This window comes from Prionailurus viverrinus, chromosome C1, assembly GCF_022837055.1.
Source record: "Prionailurus viverrinus isolate Anna chromosome C1, UM_Priviv_1.0, whole genome shotgun sequence".
Taxonomy (NCBI): Eukaryota; Metazoa; Chordata; class Mammalia; order Carnivora; family Felidae; genus Prionailurus; species Prionailurus viverrinus.
In genome coordinates, this window is record NC_062568.1 from 87,597,597 (window position 1) to 87,617,035 (window position 19,439).

General features: G+C 39.3%; 1 pseudogene; it reads right to left on the bottom strand.

Annotated features, from left to right (window-relative positions):
• Window positions 1–449: 449 nt before the first annotated feature.
• LOC125171645 (ras-related protein Rab-40C-like) lies at window positions 450–16,356 on the bottom strand (annotated as a pseudogene).
• Window positions 16,357–19,439: the final 3,083 nt, after the last annotated feature.

The window sequence follows — 19,439 nt, forward strand, 5'->3', positions numbered from 1 at the left end:
ATATAAAAAAAGGGTAAAACGTCTCATTTATGTAAAATAAGAAAGGTGGGCCGAGCCTCCAGGGTTACTAGGGACCGCCTCCTGGCCGTTTCTCAGCTGCACCACAGAGTCCTGGGCTTGTTGTGCCTAGACCTCCCGCAGCAGGAGTCTCGAAGCCCTCTGCAGGGCTCGTTCTGGCTGAGACCGCCAAGCATACTAGCTGCTTCCCCACGCTTCCCAGAAACAGGAGCCATAGCATTCCCTGCACCCAGCGCCGGGTCAGGAGCGGAGCGTTCGCCAAGGGCAAGCCCTGCCAGAGCGCATCTGGACCTGGCGGCCCCGGCCTGCACCATTGCATCTTGCATTTGTTCCTCAAGCATTTCTGAGACAGATGGACAGACCTCTGGAGGCCGTTGCTCTTGCAGCCGCCATTTCTACCCCACCCGCTAGTGAGTAACAGCGCAGGTGTTTCATGCATGCAATTGCCAATTAGTAAAGACTTGAGGTGACTGGCAGCAGGAGTTTGTGAGGCACACGCGGTGCAGGAAACAGTGGCCTGAACAGATCTTCACGCCATGCTGCATAAGCACGACGTGGGACAGCTCAGCGAAGGACCTGAAGAAGCTGAAGTTGCACAGCTGACCTAACTTGAAAAAGGTTGGGCCGTTCTCCCTGCAGGTGCGCTCCTGCTCCTTGGCGACTTGCTACCTGGAGGCTCCATTCCCTGCCAGGATCCAGGAGACCCCGGCGCGCTGGCTCCTTGATCCCCCTGATACGCCCATCTGAGCTGTCCAAGGACCAGCTGTTGGTGATGTCACACACTAGGAGGATCCTCTGCGAGCCCCTGGAGTAAGACCTGAACACCGTGCGGAACCTGCCTCCACCCAACGTATTGGAGAACTCCAGCTTGATCCGCTGGCCGCCCGGCAGGTTGGTAGTTGTCTTGTAGTCGATCCGGTTGCTGTAGGCTTAAGGGGCTTAGGCTGCATCTTCCTGCACGCGCTCCTGGATCTCGCCCTGGCCCACGTTGCTGTCGCCCACCCACAAGAACTTGAACATGTGGTTGTACCTCTTAACCAGGCTGCCCTGGGTCCCCGTCCTTGCTCATGCACACCTCCATGCTCGTGGTGCAGGCTGGGTAGAAGTCCACTGGCCATCCGCTGAGAGCCCTCAGACCAACCTACGCGGTGGCCCAGTTTCAGGGAGGCAGTGCAGGATGGTCCCACTTCTCCGCACCAGCCACCTCACCTCAACCTGTGGTTCCAGCTTGTGCACCAGACACCATTACCACGTTTTTCATGGGTAACTAAAATAGTCTCTAAAGCGATATTCTTGCTTCTGCTTTTGCTTCCATGATATATTCTCCACATAATAGACAAGGTGATACTTTACAAATATAAATCCTATCAAGTCTCTCCTGTCATATTCATTAGTACTACCCACTGACCACATTGTCCCCATGCCCCTCTGGACACCTGGTGGGATTGTGTTTACCCACCTTCTTGTGGATGGGTGGGCTTATGTGGCTCGTTCTGGCCAATAAGTTGTAAGCAAAAGTGACACCTGCATTACTGAGCTGGAGCATTTAATTGCTATTTCAAGACCCCCAGATCTTCTCTTCCCACTGCCACAGAGACTGGAATGTTCTACACAGTGGTGACTTCATCAGCTTGGGTCCTGGAGTGAGGACAAGGATGGTCACCATAGAGAGCAGAATCTCCAGCCAACCCTTGTTAAACACACATTGAAATCATGAGGGATGTCTGTATGCTTTTAAGCCACTGAAATTTTCTTTTTTGTTACTATGGCATAACCTATCTGTCTTGACTGATGTCCTCTGCTGCTTGAAACATGCCCCATGCAGATGGAGTTGCAACAAATCCTTTACCATGGTCTGTCACCCTATGTGACTTGACCCCTACCTACTTTTGATTTTTGGTTGCTATACTCTAGACACACTGTCCTTGATGTTTCTCCTACTTATCCACTTCTTAGGTTTTTTTGTACTTTCTGTTCTCTGTTTTTCTGGAATATTTCTCTCTTCAGGTCTGCACATGGCTAACTCCATCAGTTCATCATTCAGTGGCACCCACTTAGACTTACTTCTCTCTTTAAAATCTGTCCTCTACCTTCCCAGAAATATTTTAAGTTTCTGAATTAGAAAAAAAACAAACTAACCAGGTTATGCTAAAGTAACAACAACAAAGCTCCCAAAACTCAGGAGTTTATCACAACAAAAATTTACTTTGTGTTCTCACTAAGTGTGTAACTAGGGTTAGCAGTGGATCTCTGCTCATTGCTCAAGCAAGGATCCAGGCTAGTGGAGGCTTCACTTCATCACAAGCTTCCAAGAACCCTGTGGCATAAAGATGGGAGCCATACAGTAACTAGCACAACTAATTAAATATGATATTCCTGAAGTGACACATGCTACTTCAACTAACTAACTAACTAACTAACCAACTAACCATTGGTCAAATGGCCCGTCCTGACCACAGACATTTAGGATTTGGTCCTGGAGTAGAGAAGAATCTTCAGTGTCATTCTGGAGGACAGAAAAATCAGATTATCAGGAAAGCCACATTAGTGACTGTCACAGCTGCTGTGTTGATTAGCTACCTGCTGCATAAAAAATTACTATTAACTAAGCTACTTAAAACAACTTTCTTTTATTAGCACACAGTTCTATAGGTCAGAAATTTGGGTGGGCTTTATTTGGTTCTGTGCCCAGGATATCATAAAGCCAAAATCAAGGCTGAGCTGGGCTCTTGTTGGGGGAAGGGTCCACTCCCAAACCCATTCAGGTCATTAATAGAATTCACTTTCTTGAAGTTGTGGAACTGAGGTCTCTCTTTCTTGCTGGGCACTCTCTGTTCTTGGAGACCACTGGCAACCTCTCACGTGGCCTCTTTCATCTTCAGACTAGCAGTGGCATTTGAAGTCCTTCTCATTCTTCCCCTTGTATCCATTGAGGCCTGACTGTCCTTTCTGCTTTTTTCAGGAAACGTTAGCTTCAATCTATTGTATTGTTTTTGTATCTTCCATTCATCTCTTTGTCTTCTTTTGCCATCTAAAGCTCATCTTCTTTAATCCTCCTTTCTCCCATCTCTTCCTAAGGCCATTTACATTCTTTTCCTCTCCCATATCTGACTTCCTGGAACTTTTATGATATATACACTTTCATGTTACATTTGAATAAGTAATACAGGTCCCTGCCTCATCCTCATTCAGTGGGAGATGCTTTGGCCCATGGTGAAATCAATCTGCATGATGATTTTTTCCTTGAAACATCCTCTTTCTGCCAACTTTCCACACCAAAAATGCAGTAATCTTGTCTCTCTGATGCTCTCTCTAGGAGTCCACACAGAAAATCCAGTAGTCTCAGTGACTGTTCCTTTTTTAGCCCTATGTATCTCTTCTTGGACTTTGTCTACATCATTGTCTAAATTTAACCTCTCATATATGCACATCTATCTATCTGTCTATGTGCATATATATATATATATATATATAGTGTGTGTGTGTGTGTGTGTGTGTGTGTGTGTGTGTGTGTGTGTGTTTGTGTGTGTGTATTACTTCTGAAAAATTTCCAGACTAGGTTTTGCCATTCTCAATCCATGAGGAGGGGCCTTGTCTTTCCATCTATGTAAAAATGTTGGTTAAAATTTGTTTATTCCATAAGAGCATGTTACTTCAGCAAGTACTTGTATGGTTTGCAAAACTTTAATAAATATACAGAATTAGGTCTCCAGGATACTAATCCTTCAGTTGCTGAATAGAGAATATAATCTTTATATGAGAGACAGCTCTTTTTTAAGACATACAATTTGTACAGAGTGATAGTGAGATACTGTCATATTTAAATGTGTGTACTCTATATTTTCTTCTAAATATTAGATTCTTAGGGTGCCTGTTTGGCTCAGATAGTTAACTGTCTGACTCTTGATTTCAGCTCAGGTCATGATCTCTCAGTTCTTGAGATCGAGTCCCATCTTGGGGTCTGTGCTGACAGTGTAGAATCTGCTTAGGATTCTCTCTTTTTCTCTCTCAATAAATAAATAAGCATTAAAAAATATTGGACCCTCATACTCTACTTTTTACATTAGCTTTCAATCAACCTTTGGTCACAGAGGCCTACTTATACTTTTTCCTTTTCTCAGCAAGTGTTACTATATGAGACCACTCTTATGTGCATGATACCATCTAAATTAGAGTTACTAAATTACACTTGGGGGGATGGTGTGCCTATGTGGCTCAGTTGGTTGAGCATCCAACTCTTGATTTAAGCTCAGGTCATGATTCCAGGGTTGTGGGATCAAGCCCCATGTGAGGCTCTGTGCTGAGCTAGGAGCCTGCTTGGGATTCTCTCTCTCTCCCTATGCCCCTCTCCCCTGCTAGCGCACACACATGCACACACACATACACACACACACACACACACACACACTCTCTCTCTCTCAAATAAAAAATAAAATAAATTACACTCTGGTATTATGATTCTTTTATCAGAGTTCTCTGTAAGGACCGTCATATGATTCTTTTGCATTTGATGTGAAGTAGGGGCTGAGGATGTTTACTTTTAGATCATATATGTCCCCTTTCAGTGTAGCCAATCTGCAAGCTTAATAAGCAGGAAAACTGTGTTTCCTTGAGGAACAAAATACATTAAAACCTCACCATATTTTCCTCTGCATATTGGCAGCCAAGAAACTGTGTACATTTCATGTTCAATTCCAGAATTTGTGTTGATTTCTATTAGTGGAATATTGCCTGTAGCCTCCTAACAAACATCTCCAGGCCACCATACATTTAGACAGGGTAAACTGCATCCTCATGCCCAAGATGTATATGTGACTGTTGAAAGAGAAAGAAGGAGAAAGAGTATATGTTGGAGTGGAGGAAAGCAAATGAAAAGGGGAGCATTAGGATCCAATGAAACCACATGGCATCAGACAGATTGTGGCTCAAATCCCACATCTGCCATTTGATTGTCAGAACTTACATATCCTCTCTAATCTTAGGTTTTCTCATTTATAAATTGGTAATGAAAATACCCTCCTCACAGAGTTATTGAGAGGATTGGTAAAAATACCTAAGTAATTAGTAATAATGTCTGGTTCTTAGTAAAAGCTCAATAAATGGTAGCTCTGATTGTTCTTCTTATTAATATTATTGAAGAAGAAAGATGGAAAATCCCAGCAAAAAAGCCAACAGCCTCAAAATGGAACTATTAGGGAGTTGTGTTTAGTATACTTTATGAGAAAAGGTTGTGCAAAGCCTCAAACTGCCAGGAAAACCGTGACATGGTAATGTTTTGCCTCCAAGAATTCTATTTTTTTCTTCTCTTTCTGTTCTTTTAGGATTCATAACTACTTGTGTCCATCAGTTTGTTCAAGTGTGTTCATTCATTCTTTTATTCATCATTCATTCATTTAAAAGGTATTTACTATCAAGATGCCTGGGTGGCTCAGTCGGTTAACCATTCGACTTTGGCTCACGTCATGATCTCACCATTTGTGGGTTTGAGCCCCACGTTGGTCTCTGTGCTAACAGCTAAGAGCCTGGAGCCTCCTTCAGAATCTGTGTCTCCCACTCTCTGTCCCTCCCATGCTCACACTCTGTCTCTCTCTTTCTCAAAAATAAATAAGTGTTTAAAAAAAAAGGTATTTACAAAACAAAAAGGTATTTACTATAAACCTGCTTTGTTCATAATACTGAGCTAGGTTCTGGGGATATAATAGTTAATACAGGCATAGCTTTGCCTTCATGGAGAGTGCAGACTAGAGAAGGAGACAAAGTCTATTACAAGTGGTAATTGTGTATGCCTCCTCTTGTTGCAAGCAACAGTGACCTAGCGAACTATTTCACACAAAGGTCTTAATGAATCCTTCTAGGATTATTTATGACTAATGAAAAGTTCCTAAAGAGGTGAAAGCTTAATCCAAATAAATGAATCTCTAATAACAGAAGTTATATTAATGTGTCACCAAGAGTAAAACATATTTAAATCAAATGCTCTGCCAAGAATCCCTCAAATCCCACCACATAGTTAACTCCTCTTCTGCCAGGAAGTAAGGCTCTGATACTCTTTGTACACAGTGACTGTTATACAATAAAGGATGTTCTCGGCCCCATGCCCCAAGGTGACACTTTCTCTCCTTATATACAAGCTCAAGACCAGCAAAGTCAGTTTTATATTTTAAAAGTGAAAAGGCCTTCTTGACTTGGATGAGCAAAGGAGGATCCACAATTAGAGTAACAAGAGGGTTTTTAACTCTGAGACATTTACACATGGAAATATGGAAGATATAACTAAACCACCAAAGGAAACATGATAATTGAGCTGAATGGAATTAAATGTGAAAGTCGTCCTCAAATCTTGCTGCACATTACAATCACCTAAGGACCTCTTTAAATGTGTTCATGCTCAAGGCACCTGGGTGGCTCTGTCGGTTGAGCACCTGACTTCAGCTCAGCTCATGATCTCATGGTTTGTGAGTTCAACCCCCACATCGGGCTCTGTGCTGACAGCTCAGAGCCTGAAGCCTACTTTGGATTCGGTGTCTCCCTCTCCTTCTGGTCCTCCCTGCTCACACACTCTCTCTCTCTCTCTCTCAAAAGTAAATAAACATTAAAAAAAAGTGTTCATGCTCCATTTTAGACCAGCTAAGTAAGCATACTTGGGATCTGGTCATTGGATTTTTTTTTTTTGCATTTAAATCTTTTAGGAAATTCTATCATGCAGCCCAGGCTGAGACCACTGAAACAGAAAGGAGTCTTAGGGACTGAAGATGAACCCTAAAAGCTTGGCCAGATTTTGATACATGGAGAGGAGTAAAACTGACAGCTTGTCAAGAGACTAGTGGAGAACAAATAGTCATACTTGAGTATGGCCCCACTTTGGGCTGTAAAGAGATGGCCTGACCTAAGCTAATGCCTCCTGTTGCACAGATGCAAGGTAGGTCTGTGGTATGTGAACAGGAATTATTCTACCACAAATACTCTTACTTCAAGTTCTAATGTAGTCATGAAGATTTCCTTGATTAGCTTTTTGGGATCAGTGAATATTTTGGTTCCAGTGAGTTTGAGGTACTTCTTTTGGTGTATCTGGAAATAAGGGAAACTAAGGATTCAGGGGAAAAAAAAAAGAAGATAAAGTTTTGGCCAAGAGATTCCCCCCCCCCACCCCCCCTTCATGGGTCTTCTAAAGGAGAGAAAGCACTGAAATAATTGAATGAGCAGTGAACCTGGATCACAGTTCAGTGCTTCTAGAGGCCAGGCATGTAGACAACTGGGAGGCTCCCTTTCCTTTGGAGACTTACCTCAGGAGTTCTGCTGGTCTATGTGGGAATTTCCAAAGAAAATCCTGAGAGGAAGTGATTGTAAGTGGAAATTAACTGTATATTTCTTTTTTGTTCCTTCCTTCCTTCCTTCCTTCCTTCCTTCCTTCCTTCCTTCCTTTCTTCCTTCCTTTTTTTCTAATTTAGGTTATCTAGATCATAAATGGTATTCTCTTTGTTTTTCCATCTATATTGTCTTATTTCAAAGAATAGGAGAATATTTATAAGAAGTCCTGTAGTTTCATTTACAATGCTAACACCCCACGCTAATTTCTCTGTAGGATGATAAATTATCCAAACCTGAATTCTAACAGAGTAAAGTTTCCAGAAACCTAAATTGGGCAGTTAGAAAGATAAACCTATATAGTTAGAAGTTATTCCAGTTAGTGTTTGACAAGACCTAATAACAGTAAAGACTGTTACCCATCCTAATTCTTTGCATTGCCAAGTTTAACAATGCTGACGTGTAGGGGTGCCTGGGTGGCTCAGTTGGTTAAGGGTCTGACTTCAGCTTAGGTCATGATCTCGCAGTTTGTGGGTTCGAGTCCCTCATTGAGCTCTGTGCTGACAGCTCAGAGTCTGGAGCCTCCTCCAGGTTCTGTGTCTCCCTCTCTCTGCCCCTCCCCTGCTCAGGCTCTGTCTCTCTCTCAAAAATAAATAAACAGAAAAATTTTAAAAAAATTAAAAAATGCTCCGTGTAAGCATAAAAACATAAAAATACATACACTCTTTTACTTTGGAGTTGATCTGTTAGACTTTGCTGTATCCTCAGGAATGGAGAGAGAGAAAATTGAATTTGCCAAAATTAATCTTAGGATGAGTATTACTTGTAGCCAAAAGGAATAATGTTATAGGATACTTTAGGTTGGAATGGTGAGGCTGTGGACAGCATAACTGGATAACAGCAGGTGGTAAGTGGACTACCTTCTAAAGGAAGTGATGGCAGTTAAATGCAAGGATTTATTTTACTGAGTGAGTTTTCAAACTTGACTGCTGTCCTCAGTCAAGTTTGACTTTTTTCTCTTCCCTCCTTCATAGCCCTTCATTTCTTCTTTATGTAAACATGGAGTAAATATTTTTATATTTTTAATTAGTTTTTATTAAAGTGTAATTAACACAGTGTTATATTAGTTTCAGGTGTAGAATATAATGATTCAATATTTCTATGCATTACTCCATGTTCATCACAATAAGTACACTCTTAATCCCCTTTATCTATTTCACCCATCCCCCAACCCACCTCCCCTAGAGCAAATATTTTTAAAATATGAATTTGGAAATGTGCCAAATGTTAGTCTTCCTGGGCTGGTCACATTATCATCTCCATATCTGTCTTGAACTTTACCTTCTTGAAGAGTACTGGTGGCCCTGAATGCTCCTTTATTCCCTTCCCAATATTTTGCCTTTTGTAGCTATCATTGGACAGATTCTAAGATGAGCCATACCCACCCCACCGCCCCGCCACACACACACATATACACACACAATGCCTCCTGCCTCCTTGTCTTCATGCTCTTTTATAATTCCCTTACCTTGAATGTGGGTGGGACTTGTGACTTGATTCTTACTAATAGGATACAGCAAAAGTAAAGGATATCACTCCTATGATTACATTGTTATTTAAGACTACTTTGGTACCAAACCTGCTCTAGAGACTCGTCCTGCTAACATGAAGTTAGCAGCCATTGGGGAAAGTCTACATGGTGAGGAACTAGAGGCAGGTTCTAAGAACTGAGGGCAGCCCCAATATCCAACCAGTAAAAAGCCAGAGCCCTAAGCCCTGCAATGACAAGGAAGGTAAATTGTGCCAACAATGGCAGTAGGTTTGGATATGGATAATTTCAAGCCTTCAGATGAGAACTCAATGCAGCAGACACCAGTTGCAACCTTGTGAGACCCTAAACAGGAGACCCATTTAAGAGGTGCTCAAACTTCTGACCCACTAAAACCGCGAGATTATAAAATACGTGTGTGGTTTTAAGCTCCCATGTTTGTGATAATTTGTTACAAAGCAACAGAAAACTATTTTACCTATTTAGAAGTACAAATCAAAATGATGCTAAAGATGAGCCAAGTAGGGACCAGATGAGTGGTAAGACTCCATCTTATCTGTAGCATTTGTTCTGAGGTTGGAGGTTCTGTCTTTCAGTAATTCATTTACAAAAGGTTTGGTGTGTGGAATTACCACTTTGTCTCACTAGTGCCCTGTCAAGCTGAAAAACAAGTGGTAATCAGGCAATCTGAGAACATTTTTAATGATTGAACATAGTTTACATCATTAAAGAAAAATAGGTCAGTGTAATTTACCAGTTGTTCACCAGTATGAGAGAGATTTGTTTTACCCTGTGGATATTGGCTTGTTATTATAGTTACTATAATCAATACAAGAAGAAAAGAAAACGCCAGTGTTTGAGCCAGACCAGTTCATGTCTTTTGAAAGCTATTTAAGGATAGATTGATCACCTGAGAAAAGCAAGTGAAAAATGCCAGCTACTCAACTCAAAACAGTATGTGTATGTATAGCTATGTGCTGATTAATCCCATTTAAATTCTGTTACCTACCTTTTAAATAAACGATCAAGAGAGTCCTTGTATATGCATACACTTAAAAAATGATGAAACTGAGTCCAGCTGCATTACTTTCTTTTGTAGGAAGACTAGTGGCAGTCCTGGATTACAAATGAAATTGTCTGATACAAATCAAATATAGGGTATGGAAAGAAGACTTAGGAAACTCTCCAAATACAAGATGATATGATACCTTCACCCAGTATTCTTTATATAAGGAACTTTAAGGGCATTAACTTTTTGTTTGTACTTCAATGTTCATAGAAGCTTTATTTTTTTTAATATTCAGTCTGTTCTTTTATTTTTATTTTTTTAATAAGAAATTTATTGTCAAATTGGTTTCCATACAACACCCAGTGCTCATCCCAACCGGTGCCCTCCTCAACACCCATCACCCACTTTCCCCTCCCTCCCACCCCTCATCAACCTTCAGTTTATTCTCAGTTTTTAAGAGTCTCTTATGGTTTGGCTCCCTCCCTCTCTAACTTTTTTTTCCCTTCCCTCCCGCATGGTCTTCTGTTAAGTTTCTCAGGATCCACATAAGAGTGAAAACGTATGGTATCTGTCTTTCTCTGTATGACTTATTTCACTTAGCATAACACTCTCCAATTCCATCCACGTTGCTACAAAGGGCCATATTTCATTCTTTCTCATTGCCAAGTAGTATTCCATTGTGTCTATAAACCACAATTTCCTTATCCATTCATCAATTGATGAACATTTAGGCTCTTTCCATAGTTTGGCTATTGTTGAAAGTGCTGCTATAAACATTGGGGTGCAAGTGCCCCTATGCATCAGCACTCCTGTATCCCTTGGGTAAATTCCTAGCAGTGCTATTGCTGGGTCATAGGATAGATCTATTTTTAATTTTTTGAAGAACCTCCAGACTATTTTCCAGAGTGGCTGCAGCAGTTTGCATTCCCATCAAAAGTGCAAGAGGGTTCCCATTTCTCCACATCCTCTCCAGCATCTATAGTCTCCTGATTTGTTCATTTTAGCCACTCTGACTGGAGTGAGGTGATACCTCAGTGTGGTTTTGATTTGTATTTCCCTGATGAGGAGTGACATTGAGCATCTTTTCATGTGCCTGTTGGCCATCTGGAGGTCTTCTTTAGAGAAGTGTCTATTCATGTTTTCTGCCCATTTCTTCACTGGATTATTTGTTTTTCAGGTGTGGAGTTTGGTGAGTTCTTTATAGATTTTGGATACTAACCCTTTGTCCTATATGTCATTTGCAAATATATTTTCCCATTCCGTTGGTTGCCTTTTAGTTTTGTTGATTGTTTCCTTTGTAGTGCATAAACTTTTTATCTTTTGAGGTCCCAATAGTTCATTTTTGCTTTTAATTCCCTTGCCTTTAGAGATGTGTCAAGTAAGAAATTGCTGCGGCTGAGGTCAGAGAGGTTTTTTTCCTGCTTTCTCTTCTAGGGTTTTGATGGTTTCCAGCCTCACATTCAGGTCCTTTATCCATTTTGAGTTTATTTTTGTGAATGGTGTAAGAAAGTGGTCTAGTTTCAACCTTCTGCATGTTGCTGTCCAGTTCTGCCAGCACCATTTGTTAAAGAGACTGTCTTTTTTCCATTGGATAGTCTTTCCTGCTTTGACAGAGATTAGTGGGACATACTTTTGTGGGTCCAATTCTGGAGTCTCTATTCTATTCCATGGTCTATGTGTCTGTTTTTGTGCCAATACTATCCTGTCTTGATGATGACAGCTTTGTAGTAGAAGCTAAAGTCTGGGATTGTGATGCCTCCCGCTTTGGTCTTCTTCTTCAATATTACTTTGGCTATTCGGGGTCTTTTGTGGTTCCATACAAATTTTAGGATTGCTTGTTCTAGCTTCTAGAAGAAGGCTGGTGCAATTTTGATTGGGAGTTCACTGAATGTGTAGATTACTTTGGGAAGTATTGACATTTTAATAATATTTATTCTTCCAATCCATGAGCACAGAATGTTTTTCCATTTCTTTGTATCTTCTTCAATTTCCTTCATCAGCTTTCTATAGTTTTCAGCATACAGATCTTTTACATCTTTGGTTAGGTTTATTCCTAGGGATTTTATGATTCTTGGTGCAATTGTAAATGGGATCAGTTTCTTTATTTGTCTTTCTGTTGCTTCATTATTAGTGTATAAGAATGCAGCTGATTTTTGTACATTAATTTTGTATCCCGCGACTTTGCTGAATTCATGTATCAGTTCTAGCAGACTCTAGGAGTCTATCGGGTTTTCTGTGTATAATATCAAAAGGACATTAGCTTCTTTTCAATTACTATTTTCTAGGACAGTCTAGGGTTGAACATAATTTATATCCAAGGAAAACTGGAGACACTCGAATAATGTTTAAATAGTTAGCAATAATAACTTAGTGTTTATATATCATTTTATAAGGATGTTCATATTAATAATCTCATGAAATGTAAGACTGAGAGAGCAGATTCTCCATTCTGCATTTGAGAGAGGGAGAGAGAGAGAGAATGGGAAAGTGGAAGGGAGAGAGAGAGCTAGTGAGCACAAAGTCAAGATGAGAGTGGAAATTTTATACTTCCTTCCCTAAGGACTTACCATCATCACATCCTATTTTATTAACACCTGTGTATATGTCCAGACAGAACTTCTGCCCATCTACCATCCAGAAACACCAGGGAGAAGGAGACTCATCAAGTTTTATCAAGAAAATCCTGAATCTTTACATTATCAGTCTTCCTTCCATTATTGTGCCCTAGAATTGATTTTTTGAGGATAAAAACTGGGGCCCAAAGAGGTGGTGTGTCTTGTCCAATATGAGTAAGAGTTGGCCCCTAGTAGAAACTACCTATAAAGCCCTGAGGTCTTACTTTGTTCTAGCCACTTCATATACATCATCCTTCTAAGAAACTTTGTGCATATGAAGAAACTGAGGCTCAGAATGCTTAAGGTAATTGCTCATAGCTGCACAGCTAGTAAATGGAATCTGAAGGATTTAAAGCCAGGTCTCTTTAATGCTAAAGTCCACACTCCTTTCATTAAGGTAGGCCACTTGTTGACAATCTAGTTCTCTTGATTCCTAATGATAGCAACTTTCTTATCAGTGTGTCTGATCCCAGAGTTCTAGGTCAAAGATAAAGTCAAAATAGGTCTTTATCCTATGACGATTTATCTAGAAATTGTCTGTCTTTCACAAATAGCTAGAGCATTGGTTTGTAAGAAAACAAAAGTACAGCTGCTTCCTTGCAGAGTCTTTGTGTGTGTGTGTGTGTGTGTGTGTGTGTACATGCGGTCACATGGCTCTGTTATAATAGGTAAAGCAGAAGTTGGTTGCTCTCTGTGATGTTTCTGCATAGTGATGTTTGTAAAATTATTTTTACTTTTTTGCTTTTATTTGACTTGTAGTTTTTCACTGTCTCTATATGCCGACATTCATCAGCATGTATTAACGATGCTTGGAAAAAAAAAAAAAGATGTCTGTTCACAGTGACTGGGCCAGCATGAGCCATTTCAATCCTGGCTAGACTGTTTCTTCCTTAGGGCATCAGTCTGGAGTCATGGAGCCTGAGCTTCCTTGATGTTTCCCTTTAGGAAAGGAAAGAGAATTTCACAGGCACCAAAGGACCCTATCAAAGACACCAGACTTCGGGTGGAGCCTGGGGTACAGTGTGGCACAGTGAAGCAAAGTGCATATTTACAGGACAAATGGAAGGCTTTTCTTGGAATTTCAAGAACAGAAGGTACAGATAGACACAGTAGTCTCTCAGCCACACTTTAATGAGCCAGGGCCCTTGGCTGCCTGGATTCTCAGTAACAGGACGCCTGTGCAGTGAGAATACAAGCAAAGGATGTTCGGGCTCTGCTTGGGCAGGTGTCTCCAAGGGGAGGGAAACATGACTCATGACACTTGAGCTAAGTTGAAACCACTGCCATCACCCTTGGAAAACAATTTGTGGGCAGAGATCTAGGTTGTTTATAAAAATGACATGAGCAGCAGCTTCAACCTCAGGAGGCATCATAGGAATAGATAAAGAGGAGGATTACAGAAGCTAAAGCTTTTGTTTAAAGAGAGATTACAAAGCATTTAGGTCGGATCAAGTTGTCCTGAAGCTTAACTGCTAAAATGTGCCCCTTTTCTCTATTCTGTAATGAGTTTCACTCTTAAACTTAGTGCTCAAATGTGAAGATGAAGATGAGGCTGTGTTTGGAATAACCACACATGAGATTGTTGGTCTCTTTCCCTTCTGTTAATAGGAATTCAGGAAACATGAAGATTAGAAGAGATTCCAACATTAGTTTTTCTTGTAACAAGGGCAAGTGCTTTCTAAGTACTTGAATGTGAAGAGGAAATCATTCAGCGGGAAAGTGGATGCAACAAGGTTAGCACTACAGAGATTTTCATAAACTTATGGTTTCTGTGTTGGAAATTGTCCAAAGTGTAGACTCCCCCTGTTGAGAGAGTAAAAATATAGGTTTAAAAACATTCAATCTATTTCCCACTTCTGAGGCTGAATTGGATTGACTGCATGGCTGATCCAGTACCTGCAAAAACCTACACATTCAGGAAGTGACTTTAAAAAATGAATTGACCAAAACTCAGCCAATTTGTCAGCTATTTGTAGAATTGGCCTTTGTTCAGCTAGGGATCATTCCTGATATTCTCTATGTCAGAGAGATTTTCTGCCTCAGTGAATCCTTCCCTTTCTTTGGGAATTAAAATTTAAAGAAAAATGATAAAATTCCAAAAGAACCATATGCAAAATTAGACATGTGTGACTTATTAATTCATTTGCTAATACAATAGCAATGCATAGAACATCCACTAGATGCCTGGCTCTATTCTGAGTGCTGGAAATCCAGGGACAAACAAGGTAAATACCCCACACTTAAGTTACAGTAGGGAAGACAGAAACAAGAGTTAAATACACAAGTATGTACAAGAATATGCTTTTATAGTGTGGTAGATGTTACCAAGAAATTAAAGGAGGGAGAGTGTAGGAAATTTAAAGGCTGTTCTAGAGTGGATGTCAGGGTAGGCTTTTCTGAGGAAGGGATATTTAGGCAGAGATCTGAAGATACGTGGGAAAAAGTAGTGTGAAGTTCTAACAAACTGTTCAATAGAGAGGTGATAACATAGGATGGGAATAGCAGGTGTAAATGTTTTGAAGCAAAAACTAGCTTAGAGTGTTTTACAAACCTCAAGGAGGTCAGTGTAGCTGAAGTGAAGAGGATCAGAAGGAGCAAAGCAGGAGGTAAGGATAGAGGGTAACAGAGGCCATGTTGTATAGGCCAGAGGAATCCTTGGTAAGCAGCTGGGCTGTTATTCTAAATGTGATGAAAAGCAGAACAGTATTGTAAAGGAAGTGATATAATGTGATATGTAGTTTTAAAGAGCTCCCTGGTGACTGTGTAGAGAATAAATTGTAGCGTGTTGAGAGTAGAAGCAAGGAGACCAGTTGTGAGTCAATTTCTAAAGGCCACAAAGGAGATGGTATCTTAGAAGTGTGTGATGTTTGAATAAGTGAGCAGAAATAATGAGACGTGGATATATTTTGAGAGTAAAACCCAGAAGAGCTTTCTGATATATTAGACGTGGATAAAGTTGAGATTGGAGAAAGAATAATGGGAAGAATGGAGCCATCTAGAATTTTGGCAGGGCACAAACTTCACCCATGCACAGGCCATGATTGAGTTTAGCAAATAAGTGAATGCAATGAGGGAAATAGTGAAGAAACAGATGTTTGGGGGGATTGAGGTGGAAATAAAAAGTTTTGACTAGAACATGTTATGTTTTAGATACCTCTAAACTATTACTATTAATATTCAGTTAGGGGTGAGTCTAGCATCAGGGAAAGGTCTGGATGGGGAATACAAGTTGGGTGTCATCAGCATATAGATGCTTTATAAAAGCACAAAATTGTAAGGTCACTGAAGGAGGTAGAGAGAGAGTAGGGCCAAAGACCAAGATTGGGGGGCAGGACAATATTCAGGAAAGAGTAGAGGAAAAGAAACTGGCAAATAAAACTGAAGAGAAGTCATCTGTGAAATAAACAAATTTCACTGAGAATAAAGTGAAGGGAGTATTTCAAAGCTTGATAATGATTGAATAATAAGGACATTGAACCGACTGATGGATTTAGTGAGATAAAGATGTTTGTGACATTATAAAGAGGAAAAAAAGGCTGATTATAGATTTTTTTTTTTAAAGCAAGGAAGTGGAGACTGAATGTAGATAATACATTCAGTGATTTTTCTGTAAATAAAGCAGAATAAATTGACACTAGCTGGAATAGAACGTAGGGTTAAGATATATTTTTTTTTATAATGTATTTGTATGCTCTATTAGGATAGGCTAAGTTATGCTGCAGTAACAAATTAGGCCCCAAATTCCAGTGGTTTACTACAACAAAGGCTTATGTTTCACCCATCCTACAGATTCAGGGAAGGTAGGCTGGAAGCTCTCTTACCCAAAGTTCCTTGAGGTCACAGTCTGACTGAGGTTCCATTGTCTTATATGTGCATGATCTTAAATATGCAAACCGTTCAACTGCTACAGCAGATGAGTAAGACTAGAAAAGTGTACATGGGGTTTTTCGCTCTCTTAGTGTGAGATGGTTGTACATTTACTTGGTCAGAAGTAATCACATGGCCTGCCTAATGACTAGAAAATTTAGGAAAGCAATTGAAATATTTAATGGGCTTCCACCACGTAAGTCAGTAGGAATGACACCATAGTAGAGTAAATGAAATTTAAGAACCAAATTCCTGAGCAGGCAGGAGGGGATTAAAGTCAGTTCCCTTTTAGACAGACTAGTTTTAGCAGCCCTATTTGAGTAAGCATATTTCACTGGCTGTATCAGAAACTTGAGTATATAGATACTGATTATAAAACCTGGGAGATTTGGTGATGGAAAGATGAGGGAATTGTCTTCTGAATACTTTATTTTCTTGGGGAAATAAAAAAAACAAAGTCATCAATTAGGAATGAAGAAAGGGGAGTAATTTTTATAGATTTTATGAGAGCATCTGTAAATAATGGTCTCTAACAGTGGAAAACACATTCACTAGGAAATGTGGTAAGATGACAGAGGCAATATAGTATAATGGTTATCTGCATAGATCCTTCAGCCAGACTGTTTGGAATGCAGTCTTGGCTGTATCAATTATAACTGTGTCCTTACTTACCTAACAACTAAGTGCTTCTGTTTTCTGGTCTGTAAAGTTGGGATAATGATAGTACTTACATCATAGGATTGTTTGGTGAATTAAAAGAGCTTGGCATTGTGAAATGTCAGCTGTTATTGTGAGGATAGCCTGACAATGGGACAATTTCAGATTAATTGTCCTAAAAGTGAAGTAATGCTAATAGTTCAGTTCTGTGTTTTCTTCTCCATCCATGTTCAAGTGCTCAATTACTAGGAAACAGATGTGTAGTAGGCAGAGAAGTAGATTTAACCAGGGTTAGACTAGATTTATATGAGAGAGGGAACTCTCTCCAGTTCTCTATGGCAAGGTAGTCTTATTTCCTTAAATGTGAAGATGTCTATTCCCACATTGTTTTATTTCTTATCAGAAATACTAAAAATTTTTCTGTTTTCTATGAGCTATGTCAGATTTCACAAGATGTCGCAGGGATCCTTCAGAATATTGAGAGGGTTAGAATTCCATGTTTGATTCTCTTCTCCAAGAAAAGCACCATTTATAATTCTATTAAAAATGGCATATTTGGCAGCAATCAACCTCTGTGTGTCTTTATATCTGAAATGAATCTCTTATAATCATATAGATGAATATTTTTGTAAATTTATATTTATATTTAGTCCATATTATATTTAATATGCACCTATTGCATTTTGTTAATTGTTTTCTGACTTTTTTTTCTTAAAATCTCTTCTCTGTTCCTTTCTTCTCCTGCTCTATTTCTTTTTGGTTTGGTGACTTTCTTTAGTGGTATGCCTGTATATCTTTCTTTTTATCAAACAGAATTAACAATTGTTAGCTGGACTCACCAAGAAAAAAAGAGAAGGCTCAAATAAATAAAGCTAGAAATGAAAGAGAAGTTACAACTAATACCACAGAAATATAAAGGATCATAAGAGACTACTATGAACAATTATATGCCAACAAACTGGATAATTTTGAAGAAATGGATCAATTTCTAGTGTTCATCAGTGGATGAATTGATGAAGTGCAGTATATAAACAATGGAACACTACTCAGCCATAAAAAAGAAATCTTGTCATTTGAACAATGTGAATTTGAGGGTATTGTGCTAAGCAAAAAAAAAAAAAAAGAGAGAGAGAGAGAGAGAGAGAGAGAGAGAGATCATGATTTCACTTATATATGGAATTAAAATAACAAACGAACAAACAAAAAACTCAGAATCAGAGAACAGATTGGTGGTTATCAAAGGGGAAGCAGGATGGGGGTGTGAAAAAAGGGTTAAGAAGGTCAATTTTATGGTGATAGATGGTAACTAGACATACTGTGATTGTCACTTTTAGTGTATACAAATATCAAATGATTATGTCACATGCCTGAAATTAATACAATGTTATATAACAATTTTACCTCAATTAAAAAACAAGCAAAAAAAAACAACCTCCTCTCTTGGAAATGAAATAATTTTTTCTGTATCAAATAAAATTATATTTTTGAGATAAAGTTCACATTATTTTTACCATAGGATACTTCTTTTTCCTCTATTTAAGAATCCCTGAGTATTTGGACCTTGGTATTTAGTGGGAAACAGTAAACCAAGAATCTCTACTTCAATTATCCTGCCAGCTTACACACTGCCTTCTTAGTTGCTAATGATCTGAAACAAATGTCACTAAGTAGAAAGGAAGATTAATTCCAATAAGACTGTGTGGGTATGCCAAATCTATTTTCTTTCCTCATGCAGGAATCTGTGAGGAGGCCAAAAGCACGATCTGCTTTGTGAAATACAATAGGGCAATTTTCTCCATATTTTTCCTTGCCTTTAGAAGTCTTTTTACATTGGCTTTACCTTCCAGATATCCTCTCTAGCTTCCTTAATAACCCAGGCTACAGACACCCTTATGATGTTTGATAGTAGATATTACTTGGTATCTAATTCATTGGGATTCCTCATCCTGTAGCTGTTAGATTTCTGACTTAAACAATTTCCCTGATAGCCTCTCCCAGTTCTCACTAAAATATGCTTGCAAATATATGAGAACAAGAAATATAGAAATGGCAAAAGAAGAAAACTCAGAAAAAAGGAACTAAAATTAGAAACTAATATAATGCCAAAATCAAAGTAAAATTCTCCATTGTAGACGGAGCCAGATGGGAAAATCCTTCACATTCCATTCTTCTATTCTCCAGACATATTCTTCTGTTCCTAAGACATGGACAGCCAAGGAAACAAGCAATTCTTCTGTGGTGTCAAGTCTATGATGCCTACCTCATTTGAGTGATGGAATTGTGAGTAAATTTTATGTTTTTTTGCTGATACTTATTCTTTATCTTCTAACTTTTTAATCTAAATAGCTTTAAAAAGAGTATCTGTGTATCTATCTGTCTACCTATTAGCAGAAGATTAAAGTAGTTATTTTTGGGATTA